The sequence below is a fragment of the Cricetulus griseus genome, chromosome 3, assembly GCF_003668045.3.
Source record: "Cricetulus griseus strain 17A/GY chromosome 3, alternate assembly CriGri-PICRH-1.0, whole genome shotgun sequence".
Taxonomy (NCBI): Eukaryota; Metazoa; Chordata; class Mammalia; order Rodentia; family Cricetidae; genus Cricetulus; species Cricetulus griseus.
In genome coordinates, this window is record NC_048596.1 from 143,338,925 (window position 1) to 143,351,740 (window position 12,816).

The following is a 12,816-nucleotide window of genomic DNA, read 5'->3' on the forward strand; positions in this document are numbered from 1 at the left end:
AGCTGAGATTACAAGCATGTACCAGCAAGTAGGTTTTATGCAGTGCTGTGGATAGAGTTTGTGCATGTTTAGCAAGTAATGTACCAACTGAGGTACAGTACCAATACACCTTATTGTACTTAATATTAGCAAAATGCTCCCCAGTGTTTGAAAATATGTATCAAAGTGGAACTGAGAAAACTGGAACACCATGGATACAGGGTCATGCTGTCTTCTAGTAAAGGCCTGTGCTCATTAATAAGAAAAAATGAAAGTACCAGAGAGATGAAGATACCAAGAAGAAATGAGTCAGTTGAATTTCATCTAGGAGAGTAAAATCAACTGGGTCTGGGGTTATGCATTGATTAGTGTATACAGTCAAGCAAAGTATGACATTATACACTTTTAAACTCTCATAATAAAATCATGACCCTTCTCGTTCTCCTAGAAGAGGAGGGATGAAGAGGATACAAAGGAGCAGTAGGTTGTGTAGGGGAAGAATAGAGGAGAGCAAAATAAGAGATACAATAAAAGAGGGACCCAGAATAGTTTTAAAGAGAAATCAGGCACTAGGGAAATGTCCAGATATCTACCAGGATGATACCAACTAACCGTCTAAGCAACAGTGGAGAGGCTTCCTTAAATGCCCTCCCCTGATTGCGAGATTGTTGACTAACGTAGGTACCATCCCAGAGCCTTCATCCAGTAGCTGATGGAAGTAGAAACAGATACCCACAGCTAAAAACTGAACTGAGTTGGAATCCAGTTGCACAGAAGGAGGAGTGATGAGCAAAGCAGTCAAGACCATGCTAGTGAAACACACAGAAACTGCTGACCTGAACAAGAGGGAGCTCTTGGCCCCCAGACTGATCACTGGGAAACCAGCATGGAACTGATCAAGACCCCGTGAATGTGGGTGCCTGTGAGGAGGCTTCGGAAATATATGGGGCCTCTTGTAGTAAATCAGTACTTATCCCTAGGGTAGGGATGGAATTTGGGATCCCATTTCACATAGAGGGATACTCCCTCAGTCTAGACACAGGAGGGGATCTAGGCCCTATCCCAAAGGATATGAAAGACTATGAAGACAGACATGGAAGGCCTCATTCTCCCTGGGGAGCAGAAATGGTATTGGATAGGTAGGGTGTTAGTGAGTGGCAGGGGAGGAGGAGAGGGAGAGGGAACTTGGATTGACATGTAAAACAATTTATATTAAAGTTTCTAATTTAAATTAAAAAAATAATAAAATCATGACCCAGACAGATGTTCTTTAACCTTCCAGAGCCTAAAAATTCAGGGAACATGATATCCAACCTCTAAAGTGAAGTGAGAAATTGTGGTTAGTGATACATCCTGATTGCTTTGGACTGAGAATTTTGTGAATACATTTTCAGATATGATGACATGGCCTCACAAATGAAAAGAATCATCTTCTTTAACAACTCAAAATTAATGCTTTCCCAAGAAAAGACTTTTTAGTTTCAGATTGAGCAACCCTTCAATAACCCACATCTTCTGTTCATACTTGGAGCTATTTTCCCCAGCTTGGTAATATGGTAAGAGACTGCAGGATGAAGCAGTTGGCCAGACTGGTTTGCCCTGCAACAATGAGAAGAGATGTACCTGAGATAGGGCAGCTTTTAGGGTAATCAGTAAGGCTGTGCTTAAGGAAGGGTGAGAACTGGTGACTTTGCTGCCAAACAAACCTGCCCCTTTATACACACAGTTCAACTCTGTGTTGACTCAGAGTTTAATAGGCATCAGTTGTGATAAACCAATCCACATAGAAAACAGAATTACAGGTTTACCTTGTAAGTCTGCCTATGTGTTAATAATTCTTTTGTTGTTTCTGTGTTTTTGAGAAAGGGTCCCTTACTAGCCAGATGACTCTAAATGTGCTGTATAGACACTGGTTTTGAACTTGTAATCCTCCTGCCCTTCCTTGTAAGTACTAAGCTTATAGGCATATACTACCCCAACTATCATTATTAGTTAATTCTTTGTATAAAATGTAAACTTTATAGCTAAAATGAATGATATTTGATAATTAGAATATATGACATACGAAGAGAGAAAACAGAGTTAGTAAGATATAAGCAGGTATAGGGTTCATTTGAGGAACAATGATGACATAGGGGAGAGTCTGTGATCATGGCAATATATTAAGATGTCCATATTCTATGGAAACTTCACCCCATATGCTTGCTCACAATTTTCAAGAGGGTTCACCTATGTCAGAAATCTTTGGTATAAGAAGAATAACAAATTTGGGAACACCTGCTTGCAGAGCCAAGCTCTTGTAGGACAGGGGCCAGGTTCTTCTGCTCCCATGGTTCTGATCCTGCAGTGTGACACCTACTGCAGAACCCATTTTCTTTTTCATTGTTTCACCTACTGGTGTTGTCATTCTTTCACCCACCTGTGGCTATCTACTTCTTAGATTCCTTTGTTTATATTATTAGAGAAGATAGAGGAAAGAGTGAAGGAAAGAACACCTTCTTTTTAAGGTTCAGCAAGTGTGTCCATCATGCTGAGGTTCCATTGTAGCTATAGAATCCAAGATGTAGAATCCAGGCTTATTACTATGCTTCTTGTCAGGACTTGAATTCGCAGTGGTTTGTAGTTGTGTTCTTCAGTGACTTGGATACCCATATCGTCTCATGGCTTTTCCAACTCCATTTTTTCTGTTTCTAGAGGGAGGGAAGACTGAAGCACAGTGTCTTTCACAAACTAACATCACTTTTGCCATACACTATTGCATAACACAACTTCAGTACTGTGTAGGAGGAGACTGCATCATGAACACTAGACATCCTCACATTTGGTTCCACCTTGTTCACTCTGGATGATAGTATCCCTATCATCTAGAGTATAAGTTCATTCCATATCAGTGCTTTGGAGTCTGTCACTAAGTGAGGCTTATATCATTCAGGGAGGGTTTTGATTTGATTTGTTTTTTCTTTAGTTGGATTTGATACACTCCATCCAGGTGTCAGAGGTGTTGAGATTGCTAGCCACATTGCATCTAATTGTGAAGTAGAGAGAGATGAAAGTTGGGGCTCAGCTGATTTTCTCCTTCTCATACTGATCAGGACCACAGCCCTTAAAATGATAACCACTCACATTCATGGTGGGTTTTCTCTGCTCAATTAAGCTTTTCTAGAAATGTACTCAGATATATCCAAAGGCATGTTTCTATGGTGATTTAAAATCCAGTCAAGTTGACAGTGACATTAATCATTGTAGAAGATGTTGAGTAGTTACTGGTCTGTAATAATTCTAAAATTACTTTTGGCAATAATTACACACCTTGAGATAGGTTTAAAATCCACCTTTAAATTTTGTTTTCTAGGGCCTTAGGCATACCTGCATAGTACTATCATAGCCTACTTTACATGCTTCTACATTTATATTTCCTGCCATACAAATAAAGATTTTTGATAGTCAGAAATATAGGAAAATCATCTTACCTTAGAATTGTGCTACCCCTTATGAGACTGGCTACATTCATTCCATAGTGACATAGTCTATGCTTTCAATGTTTTTTACTGTTATTGATAAATATCCATATAAAGTTCAAGCAAGGTAGATAAAACCATTTTCTACTTTACATATTTTAGAAAGTTTGTTATAAATCAGATTTCTTATTGTTGCATTTGACAATCAAATAAAACAAACAAGTGTAAGAGAGGAAATCCAGTAGATTGGACCCAACTTTAACTCTAGCACCCAGAATGCTGAAGCAGGTGGATCACCACAAGTTTTAGACTGTCCTGGTAGGATGATGAAATTGTGTCCCAAAACAATGATAGCAATAACAAAATGGGCATTAAAAGGAGGAGGGCATGTTGAAAAGTTAAAGATATGTGTCTGTTGAATGATGTTGATGATTGAGATGCTGGACTCAGTTGCTGAATTCTTTTGGAGATGGAGCACCATGAGTTTATGAAAGAGGAATAGTATGTGAAAGTGATACTCAATGGCTTCCTCTACTTCTCCCAGTCAATGTCAACTGACTTTCCTCATCTTTAGATATTTTTTTTTCATCTTCAGGTTTAGCTCCATGTTCAAATATGATTGGTTGTTTCATTCACATATTTATTCTATTTCTTATTTTATTCTCTTAGTCATTATGCAGCTGTTATCATATATCCAAATTATTTTTGAAAACCTCCTCTCTTGCCACTCTCTTAATCACTTTGAGCTTTGTCTCATCACTGGTCTGGGATTTAACTTTGGATCCCAATAGGAAGTACATGCCTCAACACTCCTTCACCAATCAGATTAAGTAGTACTATGAGGCCAACTGCCCTTTCTAATCACAGACACACATGAGGACTTCATTGTGTGTTGACATTTCTGTGATCTGAAATGTGTGTCTCTACTTATAGCATTACCCCCTGAGTTCAAAGTCAGCCTGAAGCCATATGTTTTTCAGAAGCAGGCTGTTCTGAACAGCTGTTCTGAAAATTAATCTGAAAGTGACAAGCCTGCCTTGCTCAGAGTAATGTCAACATAGTTGTTTTTTTTTTATTTTTCTTTTTGTACAAGCTGAATAAAAGATTTCAGTGACAGATTCTCAGATACTTCAAACAATTAATTATATGCGCACTTTAAGATACAAAAGAGCCAAGTGCATTATAATATTCATTTTCCTGTTGTTAAAGAAACAATTAAGTCATATGTATTCAGGCTGATTTTGAACTCATAATCTTACCTCTCCATTGTCCCAAAACAGCTTTATTCATCAACCAATGGAGGAAACTAATTATAAGGAACTAAGTAAGAATGACTAGTCAGTTCTAGGAAGAATGCTTGGGCCAATGTGATGTAATTTACACATGAAAGCTACCTTCAAATATTTGATGCTATATAAGATGCTGTTTTACTGTTTCTTTTTTCTCCTGAACTCTAACATTCAGACAATATGAAATGCTAATTTCAAGTGACTATTAATTAAGGGCGTATCCAGTAATACAAATACTCACTTCTCTAAAGTTTAAGATGATGGGAGGTCTCACCCTTGCTGGGGAGCAGAAAGGGTATGTGATAGGGAGTTAGTGGGGGCTACGGGAGGAGTAGAGGGAGAGGAATTGGGATTGATATGTAAAGCAATCTCCTTTCTAATTTAAATTTAAAAATGGGGGAAAAGATGACCCATTAGGGCTGTTAATTTCCTGACCTTCTGTGTTTGACAGGGGATAATAGACTTCTAAAGAACCAGGTGTGAGGAGAAATTCTAGCTAGCAATAAATATAGAAAACCACCCCTCCCCTCAGTTGATGATGATTCTATAAATCATTTTATAGGATAATAAAAGTGTTTGTACATTAAGTTGCCTTATGTAAATTATATAACAAAAATAAATTTTTGGAAGGTAGAGTTGTGAGCCTTTGAAAACTCTAGTCCTTATCAGACAAATTTAATCCATGCATATTTTAAATCAGTTAATGACAGTAAAATGTAATATATCAGATATGCATTGGATATAGATTGATATAAATTCATGTACAGAACTCTTTCTAAGTAAAACTTTATTAATGATACTTGAAAATAAAAAAAAAATCATGTACCAACAGTTATGAGACTTAAAGTATTTTCATCTCAGGAGCTTCACAGTTAGAAAGGCCATTTTGAATTCATGGAGCTTCAATTTGATTTTATACTTTAATTATCAAATATATTCTTGCACACTTACCCACTACCAAAAATGAAATAACCATGAGGATTGCGAGGTAGAAAAACAATTAATTTTATATACTTTTGCATGACTCATATTCATCACCTGTAACCAGCCCTTCCTCACTACCCAATAGTTATCCTTTGTCATGCTCCTTTCTACATGTCAGTCTAGATTTAAATGCACATTTATATATGTATAATTTTCATATACATGCATATTAGTCCAGGATCCATATCTGAAGGAGGTTTAGATTTTTGTTCACCCCAGGTTTGTGTGCTTGCTTACTATTATACAGCATAAATTCAAGAATCTCCTGCAATCCAGGCAGTGGAGGAGAGGACAACCTAAAAGCCCTTCCCCTAATATGAGATTGATGACTACTCTTTATGCCATCCTAGAGCCCTCATCCAGTGACTAATGGAAGCAGAGACAGACATCCACAGAAATATACTGAGCTGAAATCTGCAAATGAGTTGAAGAGAGGGAGGTATGAAGATTGAAGGGGTCTGTACCAGGTTGGAGAAACCCACAGAAACAGTTGGCCTGAACAAGGGAGAGCACATTGACCCCAGATGCTATCTGGGAGGCCAGTACAAGACTGATCCAGCCCCCTGAATGTGGATGCCACTAAGGAGGCCTCTGCACTCCAGAGAGCATCTGGAAGTGGATTAGCATTTTTCCCTGTTGTAAAAAGGGACTTTGAGAGCCAATCCCAAGTGAAGGGATACACTCTGGCCCTGGACACATAGGGAAGGGCCCAGGCCCAGCACAGGAAGATTTCCTGGACTTTGCAGAGCCCCCATTGAGGGCCCCACCCTACCTGGGGAGTGGTGGGTGGATGGGGTGGGAGGTAGTTTGGGGGTGGGGGAGGAGAAATGGGGGGTGAGGGGAGTGAGAGGGAGAAGGGAGTTACACATGAAACAAGCTTGTTCCCTAACTTGAATTAATAATAATAAAAAAGAATCTCCTGTAAAATTCTCAATACAACTCAGAAAATTTAGTAATTGTGATAACTCAGGGACATGGAAAACAGGTAAGGAAGAGGAGGGAGCTATGGTGAGAAGAACAGGAACCAAATGAAGGTGTGTCATGACATCACTTCAGTATTTAATGAGGAGCTTAAAAATACTTGTGCAGAAATGATCCTCTAGGCTGTGCCTTTCTTTGTAAACTTTCCAAGTTTGTTTAAGAGAATCTTATGTACTCTGTGTGCATGTGTATGTTTGGGATGTTCACAACCTCTGAAAACTCTTACTTTTCTTGCTCCTGAACACTCTCCATTTTGGTATTAATAAAAATCATCATAGAAACTTGGGGAAATGCATAATACTGTAGAATTACTTATCTGAAATGTTTATGACAGTAAATTCCCTATTAAAACTTAAAATGGGATGCTGTGGTTTATAATTAGAAATTATAAGAGAAACTCCATTAACTCATATAAAAGTAGGAAAGACTGTATACCTCAAGAAATTATGTAAGGTTTGAAATTATAGCTTAGAAGTTTTGAACATTTGCTGTTTTTGCAGATCATTCAGGTATACATCCTGGTACCCACAATTCCAGTTTCAGGGGACCTCACACTGTCATCTGGCTCCAATGGATAATGGGAATGGAAACACAGGTGGAAGACATCCACACATGCAAGCAAAACATGGATAATAAAACAAAAATAATAAAATAAATCTTAAAATACTGATGAGTCAGTATACTATGCAAATAAGGAACAAAATTCAAGAATCTGTATTACTATAACAATGATTGTATTGAGTCATACAATAAAAATATATGTTAAAATATAGGTTAAACAGAAGAGCTGTAGACATCTCCTTCAGAACCTTTGATATATGATGAAATTGTAGTTAACAATGACCCATTAAATACTTACTAGTAGTAGCCAAAGGTAACAATTGTCACATTGACTCTCAAGTTAAAACAATTATGATTTATGTTTCATGATCACACAGATTTTGAATATGAAAAAAGTGAAATACAATTGGTTTTACAGATTTCTCACACTCAAATACCAGCAGTAATTATAAAGCAGTCATTTTTTTAACTTAGTCATCCATGAGGTTACTAAGCTACTGAGGCAATATCAAACAAAACTAAGTGGTGTGTGAAAACAATGTATCATACCAAATCAACAGAAACAAATAACAGTATTTTTACTTTTTTATTTTAATTAGAAAGAAGATTATTTTACATGTCAATCACAAGTGCCTCTCCCTTCCCTCCTCCCCTGTCCCCCCAACTAACACCATATCTATCCCATACAATTTCTGCTCCCCAGGGAGGGCATTTAAGGTAGCCTCTCTTCTGTTGCTTAGATTGTTAGTTGTTGTCATATTTGTAGCTCTCTAGACATTTCCCTAGTGCCTATTTCCCTTTAAACCTATTATAGTATCTCTTATCTTGCTCTCTTCTGTTCTTTCAACATAACCTCCCTGCCCCATCATGTCCTACTCATACCTCTTCTCCCCTTCTCATTCTCCTAGTTCCCTCTCCCCCCATGCTCCCAACTTGTTCAGGAGATCTTGTCCCTTTCCTCTTCTCCAGGGGACCATGTATGTCTGCCTTAGGGTCCTCCTTGTTTACTACCTTCTCTGGCAGTATGGAAAGTAGGCTGTCAATGCTTTACTCTATATCTAAAATCCACATATGTGTGAGTACATACCATTTTTGCCTTTTTGTGACTGGGTTACCTCACTCAGAATTGTTTCTTTTAGCTCCATCCATTTGCCTGTGAATTGCAAGATAACATCGATCCCCCTCCACTCCGCTGATTAGTACTCCATTGTGTAAATGTACCACAGGACTGCAGATAGATCCATGTCTATTGCCATGCATAAAACTTAAGTCCAAATGGATCAAAGACCTCAACATAAATCCAGCCACACTGAACTTACTAAAAGAGAAAGTAAGAAATACCCTTGAATGAATTGGTATAGGAGACTGCATCCTGAACATTACACCAGTAATACAGACACTGAGACCAACAATTAATAAATGGGATCCCCTGAAACGGAGAAGCTTCTGAAAGGCAAAGGACACAGTCAACAAGACAAAATGACAGCCCATGGATTGGAAAAAGATATTCACGAACCCCACATCTGACAGAGGGGTGATCTCCAAAATTTACAAAGAACTCAAGAAGCTAGTCTCCAAAACACCAAATAATCCAGTTTCAAATGGAGCATAGAACTAAATAGACAATTCCCAATGCAGGAATCTAAAATGGCTAAAAGAAACATAAGAAAGTGTTCAACATCCTTAGCCATCTGGGAAATGCGAATCAAAACAAATCTGAGATACCATCTTACTCTGTCAGAATGGCTAAAATAAAAAACACCAATGATAGTTTATGTTGGAGAGGATGTGGAGGCAGGGGAGCACTCCTTCATTGCTGGTGTGAGTGCCAACTTCTACAGCCACTTTGGAAATGAGTATGGTGATTCCTCAGGAAAATGGGAATCAGTGTACCCCAAGATGCAGCAATTCTACTCTTAGGCATATACCCAAAAGATATACTTTCATACAAGAAGGGCATCTTTTCAACTGTGTTCATAGCAGTATTATTTTTAATAGCCAGAACTTGGAAGCAACCTAGATGCCCCTCAACTGAGGAATGGATAGAGAAAATGTGGTATATTTTCATTTTAAAGCATTTAAAATCATATTGATGTTAATTAATGACTCTGTGATTTTAAATTCTGTTTCTTATTATTTTGTGTGTCAAGGACTTTAAAAATTTTATAAAATCTACTCTTTCCCATTTCTGAAAGGTTTATTTTATTTAGTATTATTAATTTAATAAAAATATACCCTTTGGTGGAGGAAATCAATACTGTACAGTGCTAACCTTTCTGAGAGTAGATGACAAGCTACATGAATGTCAACTCAATTCATACAAAGTCACAAGCACCTTATGTTTGCTAAATATATACTTAAAAAGAAAATATATCACACAGCATTCTGTATTCCAGTATAGGTCTCATTAATCAATGCTTATTTTTCTGAAGAAAAAGTCATAAATTCTGAAAATATTTTCTTTCCATTTGATATATTTTTAAATATCTTTTGTCTACTATTAAATTGAGATGGTAGTAATAATTTTGGATCTAAGTTATTCCAGATGCTTTAAATGTATTTGCCTGGTAAAAGGTTCTTGAGTTGAGTGGAGTATATAATTTAAAAATTATCTGCTATCTGGTGTTGTCTTATTGGGTTATGAAATGAAGTCTCCCTATTTCTAAAAATCTCACCATTTCCATATTATGAAGAAACACAAGTTGGATTCAACTTAAATTCATGATATTAAATGATATTTGAAAAGGTCAAATCTTATTATTTTTTAAACCTATACACTAAGAGGTAGCCTACAATTAAAAGCTTTCTTTCAGAGATCATTTCTTTGATTATCATATATTATAGGTTTTACTCTGTATGTGTCCTACATATATATGTAAATTCTCTCTCTCTTTCTCTGTCTCTCTGTCTCTGTCTCTCTGTCTCTCTCTCTTTGTAATATATCACTTGCAAAGCAAAAGTGGATCTTCAGTGATGCTGCGACTTCTCATAATTTCAATATAATTTCCCGTGATTGTATAAAATTAATATTTTATATAATATTAAACATGAATTTGAACTGGTATATTAAGTATTTTCATGATAAGAATTGCCGAGTGGAATATTTATTCATTCTGGCTAAAGTGCTTCCAACTTTAGTTGTCTGGTATGTGATCTCTAACTTATTGGTTTCTTTTCACATTAGTATACTGGATGGTCAGACACTGAGTTTAAGGTAAGACATTTTTGGGAGCTGCAATCATATTGTAAAAAAGGCTTCATCATTCATCTCCAGCATCAGAAGCCTCAGTGGTGCTCTTGACTTTAGTTAAAAGAATTGCAAACAGTTATAAAAAAGCATAATCACATGGAAATTATTAGACCAAATTGCCTCAAACTGTCCATCTATCATGTATTATGAATACTTAGTTGAATGGAACCTCTTATTTTTAAGAAAAAAAACAGAAATATTCCTGTTGTTATAAGGTTCAGTAGTTATGTGTGCAGTTGTCAAGGCAACCAAACAGCACATCTTCTAAAAAGCCTAATGTCAAAGTATGGGGCAAATAACAATTTCAGTTGTGGATAACCTATAACATGGATGAAGGGCGTGTGTAGTTACCATGGTCATTGAAGAATAATTGCCTCCATACAATAGGGCCTCACCAACATGTTCTTATCACTATACTTTAAATCTGCTGAAATAGCTGATGTCACTTTACTGTAATATATCACTTGCAAACCAAAAATGGATCTTCAGTGATTCTGTGACCTTCATAATTTCAATATAATTTCCCATGATTATTAATGTCAGTATTGGAACACTGCTTTATATGAAGTTTAAGGGGCAGGTATCTTTCCAGTGAATGATAAAAAAAGGAATAAAAAGGATTGGAAAGGACATGGCTGCTCCTAAGTTTGATCAAGGAGAAAATTTGTTATAGATGTGGGAAAACATGGCCAGAGTCAGCAAAATCAGGGAGAATCCAGAATGGGCATGATAAGACTCAACAGGGCCATCGGGGTAATGGAGGGTAAAGGAGAGGCAAGAGAAGGGAATCAGGAACAGAGGCCAAAGTACAAAAATGTGTGAGTAACCCAACATACAGGGAAGAGCCTTTGGGTGAAGGTCAGCCCAGCCCCTGGCTTTGAAACTTCAGGGTAGGAGGCAGGTTGTTCCAGCCATATTCTATAACAGGTAGAAACTGAGGTATGCCTGGAGAACTTGGAGACTAGGTCCTCTGTTTTGTTATATTAAGTAGCACCCCAAGCCATTTGTTCCAGGTTTGGAACTTAGCAAACAAGAGGTTACATATTCTTTTAGACTATTCATTTGTGTTGGATAGAGCAATGCAGTTTGGTGCAAATCACATATTCAAGGATAGTGTTTGTATGTTTTTTCAGTGCTGTGTACTGAATGCCAAGTCTTGTGAATAAATGCCAAGAAACCCCTCAAGCATCCATCTATACTTCCAACCCATTCTATTCACACGCACGCACACACACACACACACACACACATACACACACACACACACACACACACACACGATTTTAAATTTTAAAAAGTAGTATGCAGTACTGAAAAAATAAATGAATGGACATGATTTTATTAAACTCAATGTGTTACAGTATGAGATTGTTCTAGTCTGCTGTGGTTGTGCACCCCTGAAATCCCAACACTGAGACTACAGAGGCAGGGAGATCAGAATTTCAACAGCATTCTAATCTACATAGGGAAATGGAGGCCAGACTGGAGTACATGATATCCAGGTGCCAAAAAATTGGAAAGACACAAAACAACCACCAAAAGAAAAGCAAGGAGATGAAGTAAGACTATTTATTTTAGGTGCAGAATTTATTAAAACTGAACCCAGAGAACACAGTGTACTGTAAATTTTCAATAACAAAACACTGGTATGTTGACATCCTAGAATTTCCCTATGTGGAGCCAGTTTTAAAGTCAGACCTTACTTTACAGACATAAAGAAATAAGGGCTATAACCTCTTTAGAAATTGTGTTATAGGGGCCATAAAATCAGTTTTCCATAAGCACACAAGTGCTCAAACTTTAACATTAATATGGAATTATTACATGTGTGGCATTTGGAATAGATGTGAGGAAGAAAGGGGTCACACATTTGAAGATGTCATGGGCACTTGTTTTTCCAGTGTTTGTTCATTATGCATATCAAAAGCTTTCTAAAACTTGCATATGTGATATATAAAAATACCCTTCTAAGTGGTATGTTACTATAAAAAATGTAGTTCCTTTTGTTATATCTAACTTTTAAGGTATGAATAATATTTCCAAATGTCAGTGCTTAACTGCTCACTTTTCTTAGGTTTATGAACTATTATGTTTATTATAAGATAAAAGGTAGAAACATAAGTCTTTCGCAAACTTTAATCATTTTTTTCTTTTCTGGTCTCTTTCTCTTTTTTTTAAATTTAAATTAATTGAATATTTTCACTCTTCACTCTTCTCCCTATCACCACTTTTATAACCCATTTCTACTCTCTCTCTAACTCAAGGCATTTTTCACTCTAGTTGTAATTCTTACATATGCATGGACATAAATACA